Here is a 4701-nt window from a genome sequence, read left to right as displayed (position 1 = left end):
CACCGATTCTTCAAGATGATATATTTGGTCAGAATGTTTGCCGTTTGATGTGATCTCATAAGATAAGCATCTTTCATTAATCTGACCTGCAGACACTGAAGTGATGGAGACTGTTATTCATAATAACAGTGTCGTATTTTATGAGAATCACTGATAGCAGTTTTTTAGGGATTTTTTTAATGCTGTTAATAAATGCATTTGTTTTCAAAAAACTTTTTTTGACTATCCACCTTTTACTACCTACTAAAGGCCAAAACCTCGTTTATATTACTTCACACAAACACTACATCCAACTGCTCCTGGTTCGGCCCCCCGCTCAAAATTTAGAACCCAATTCGGCCCGCAAGTCAAAAAGTTTGCCCACCCCTGAGCTAGACGCTATGAGAATATTTTGGACGCCATAGGTCCACGTTTCCCACGCAATGCCAACTAGACTGTCGTCAGAAGATGTAAGCTGGACGCCGTTAAGTGAATTTATTTTTAGAGGAAAAACTATACGAGCGATTTGTTGAGACATTTGTGTGCGAGTGGGAAAAAAATCAACGAGAAACCGGTAGAATGGAGTGAATTTCTTCGGACGCTAGCCCGGTTAAACTTACCGGAAACAAGCATCTCCAACCCCTTGGCTCGCGCAGATTTTAAACGTTTAAAATACGCTACAGGTGAAGATGAGGATGTTTCTTATGTAGAAGATGTAAGCATGATGAATAAAAAAAGAAAGAAAGATGACATCGCCGATACTAAAATGGGTTAGTTATTAGATGATACTCTATTGTTGTTAGTGAAAAAAAAAAAAAAACGCATGACTCTGTAACTCTCTTTAACAATGTTTATTGAATAAAAGAGATTTTATAAAACATTAACACGGTTTCAGACAATGACATTTTTTAAATTTATGCAATGAACATGTTTGCCCGCCGCACATCCGGTCTGGTCTTCGACATTTTTTGACAAACTCACTAACCATGGCATCATTATGGAGAGGATCGGAATTGTAACGAGTCAGCATTTCACGATAGGTGAGCCCCCACCCACGATGACTTAGATAATACACACAATGCTGACCGCAGGTGTCTGTCAGCTCGTGTTGCAGCTGCCCGTTCTGATATTCGACCCGTTTAGAATGCTTCTTCAAAAATCTGTATATACTCGATGGGTAGTATGGGCTGTCCGGTGGCAGACCAAAAGGATCAAAGAATGTGGCCGAACCGTCCGATTCTAAAGTCAAAGCGAGCCAGTGCTCTCCGGGTAAATGCCTTGGATGGGTGTTGACGATGTAATATTTTGGAGGCGTGTCTCTGACGTCAGCTAACTCATCCGATGCGAAAACGCCTCCAAATAAGGTTCTCTGTATCCGAGTCATAATCAAGTCCAATTCACGACCGTTCATATAGCGTTAATAATAGTCCATCGATACTTCCCTCTTAGCGTTAATCTCTATAAGAGAATCGTAAGCCGCGTATACAATAAGAGTGGCTGTGTGTGGTATTGGCGTTCTAAAACGCAAATCTCATCTTAAAACCCCGTTTTTAATTGGCGTTAATGCACCGGAATCATCTACCTGATTTAAATTGAAAACAAAAAGTGAGTAGCCCTGACTAAAATCCTGTTGATCTATACAGAGAGGTAGATCTTTTAAAAAACGACCTGTTGCCGTGTATAAATTATGGAATTCACGTGTACATATCCCAGCTTCGAAATTGGGCTGAAAAGCTTTGGCAGGTATCTGTCGACCTTCGTGGCTGGGCGCTAAATACTCTATGTTATAATGCCAAAAATTAAACGGGTTTAAATCTCTCCGTCCCATGAAACTGTTGTGGTTTACGAGCGCTATTACAATTTGTTTAGGTATATGTCCGAGGAATAGATTATCCTGATGACAAATCCGTGAGTTTTGTGGGATCGAGAAGGTCTTCATGTTGACTCAAGTTAATGAATAAATTGTGACCTATTGCTACAGCCGGTGAGACTGCTACTTTTTTCACAAATAAGGACGCTCCTAGTATTTTGAGACCCGAATTGCTGTTGTCAAATGCACCTCTTGGATTAAGGTGCCCCCGGCTTCCCGGTAACGGGTTTGTTTTAGCCGGGTTCGGAGATTCGTCCGTAATCTAACCACCCGAGTTAAATTAACTCCACCGGAATCAATCTAATTTCTATACGACGCCAATCCCTCTCAAGTCACCCGAAGCTCGAGCCGAGTAACTCAATTCGAGGCAGGACTTCGAAGTGACCGCATCGTATTGATGGCTCCCCGCTAATGTTCGTAATGTAAGTTCTTATTTTGTTACGGATATTTTTTAGATGTCTTTGTTAAGACCTCAGGGATTCGTTTGTATAGCGCACCCAAGCACTAGTTTTGCTGAAGTAAATGTTGATATGGGTCCGTTCCACTTGGTCGCTCATGCAGCGAGCCGACCAACTTTTTTATTCGAAAGATAATCGAATTAATAAAAGTGTGACTATAATAGCATTTAAGAAGAAAATTAATGCACTTTATATGATTAATTCTAACTTCCTATACGTAGATCTGGCACTTAACCGTCGGAGTTCTTCACCCCACTTAATCGCTTTAAAAAGAATAGCGACTTTCTTAAACCGAATAAAAATGTCGTGCTCTATTTAGATTTGCCCAGTAATTAATTTGGAAGGCAAGTCTATTTTTTGATCGTGTCCCATTTAACTTTTGACGCGGCCCGACAAATTTAGGAACTGGGCCGCACCCGACGGACAATCGAAATACTTTTATCCTCCACCAACTCCAATGATTTATTTTAACCGTCGTCGTTATTTTATTTAGAAGAAGTAAATTTTCAACAATTCACTTTTAACGAAATTCACTCTTCCCTTAAATATTTACGAAAGTTATTTAATCCTCTAACTTGTTCGGAGTTATTTTTTACGCGGCCCGTCAAAAAAGGGAAGCGGGCCTGAGCCTTTCAAATAGTTAAATAACTTTCCGTTCTACACAAAACCAATAATCCGATTTAAACACTTCCGTTAATTTATTCAGACGAAACAAACTTTCGAACGGATCGAAATTCACTCGTGGCTCAAATAACTACGGAAGTTATTCAAGTCTCTAACTTGTTCGGAGTTATTTTTTACGCGGCCCGTCAAAAAGGGGAAGCGGGCCTGAGCTTTTCAAATAGTTAAATTACTTTCCGTTCTACACAAAACCAATAATCCGATTTAAACACTTCCGTTAATTTATTTTATTTAAATCGGCCCCAAACCATCGGTTGCATATTCAGTACAAATCCGCGCACAACGAAGTAAGTAATATACAAAACACATTTATTGAAGAAACATGGAATAGAATTACACATCTCAATTACTCCAGAAACCGAACAATTTCACTCACTGATACCCGTGTTAATAAAATCATTCAATCCCAGAACAATTCGATTGCAAAACACAGTTCATGAAAGAGGGAAGAGGTAAATACCAGCTGCGTGCTATTTTTGGTGGAAGCAAAGTCGAGTGATCAATTCGATCTTACTTCTAAAATCCAAATTAGAGAAACAGGCTGGCCCCGAGGGAGCCGGCGGCCCGATGACTATTCCCCCCTCTCGCTAAAATACATAAAAATGGTAATCCCTCACCTATTTCTCCTGTAAAGTTGTCCAGTCCAATTTTTGGGAGTAAATCCAAGTTAATTTCAGTCCAGCGATCCTGCGTCTCACACAAAGATCTTCGGGACTTTGGAAAAAAATCTTGACACTCCTCGGGCTTCTTCACGTATGAGCGCGCTTTTGGGGGAAAAAGCCCTGAAGCTGTCCCTGCAGGACTTTTTATAGACTTCTCAGTCCCCCCCCTCCCCTTTCTTTCTTCTATACCTTCCCTATAGGGTAAGACTGCCCAGTTTTCCCACGCCTATAGAATGAACTGGTCAGTTTTCAAACGCCTACTATAGAGTAGGAGTGCCCAGTTTTCTTCCCACGCTTGGACATCTGTGGCCTTCAGCAGCTGTTTCCGCCCTGACCACGCAGTACTTTCCACCAAATGCACACCTAGCCCCTGGTAAAACCTTTCACTTCCCCTTTTCTTCTCTTCCTGTTCCATGAAAATAACTTTTTAAAGTTACGCTTCAATTAACTCTGAAATAAAAATCCAAACCCTTAACCTACTTCTCTAAACAATTTAGGTCACGCCATTATTCTCATAGTGGCGGGTCTCTTGATCGAATTGACAAATAATTTTGCTTAAAGCGGTTACAGAATACATTTTTAGCCAAGCAAAGAAATCCCAAAATAAAAATCACATTTGTGCTTCTCCAAACAATTTATGTCACGCCACTATTCTCATAGTGACGGGTCTCTTGATCGAATTGACAAATAATATTGCTTAAAGCGGTTACAGAATATATTTTTAGCCAAGCAAAGAAATCAAAAAATAAAAATCACATTTGTGCTTCTCCAAACAATTTATGTCACGCCACTATTTTCATAGTGAGGGTCTCTTGATCGAATTGACAAATAATATTGCTTAAAGCGGTTACAGAATATATTTTTAGCCAAGCAAAGAAATCAAAAAATAAAAAATCACATTTGTGCTTCCATGCGTGACTCACACTCTGACACCGTGTTCCTCTTTTATTTCTATTTTAACTGGCTTAGCTTATTCTGGCCCCTCTTTTAGTCCTACGTTTTGATCTGGCGCCATCTTTTGGACAAATTTGGAATTTTAACTCTGCCAATT

The 4701-nt window shown here is 40.0% G+C and overlaps 1 long non-coding RNA gene across 1 annotated transcript; it reads right to left on the bottom strand.

Moving 5' to 3' along the window:
* Positions 1–3276: 3276 nt before the first annotated feature.
* LOC137840468 (uncharacterized) lies at positions 3277–4117 on the bottom strand. The gene is made up of 2 exons (XR_011087139.1): positions 3928–4117; positions 3277–3702 (listed from the first exon to the last, which is right to left on the bottom strand). It is a non-coding gene; the product is annotated as an uncharacterized lncRNA (long non-coding RNA).
* Between the last annotated feature and the right edge of the window lie 584 nt (positions 4118–4701).

Source organism: Syngnathus scovelli, chromosome 7 (genome assembly GCF_024217435.2).
Source record: "Syngnathus scovelli strain Florida chromosome 7, RoL_Ssco_1.2, whole genome shotgun sequence".
NCBI classification, from domain to species: Eukaryota; Metazoa; Chordata; class Actinopteri; order Syngnathiformes; family Syngnathidae; genus Syngnathus; species Syngnathus scovelli.
The sequence above is the reverse complement of the archived record's forward strand: the minus strand, read 5'-3'. Positions and strand labels throughout refer to the sequence as shown.